Raw genomic sequence first — 240 nt, 5'->3', positions numbered from 1 at the left:
GATCCCACATGAACATGCCCCCCACACACACTTGCTCCAGCACTAGCCATCCAACCAAAGTGCCCTGACTGGGCACACCCTGGAACCCCTGCCTCAACCCGCCAAACTGCCAGGCACATGCAGTCTACACAGGGGATGCTCCTACACAAGGCCAGTCTTTCCAGAACAGAAGTAGTTTTTCCACCTAATTCATAGGAACAAACACAGAATGTCAAACCAGTTCTAAGAGGGAAGCTCATA

This window comes from Lynx canadensis, chromosome B1 (genome assembly GCF_007474595.2).
Source record: "Lynx canadensis isolate LIC74 chromosome B1, mLynCan4.pri.v2, whole genome shotgun sequence".
Lineage (NCBI taxonomy): Eukaryota > Metazoa > Chordata > Mammalia > Carnivora > Felidae > Lynx > Lynx canadensis.
The sequence above is the reverse complement of the archived record's forward strand: the minus strand, read 5'-3'. Positions refer to the sequence as shown.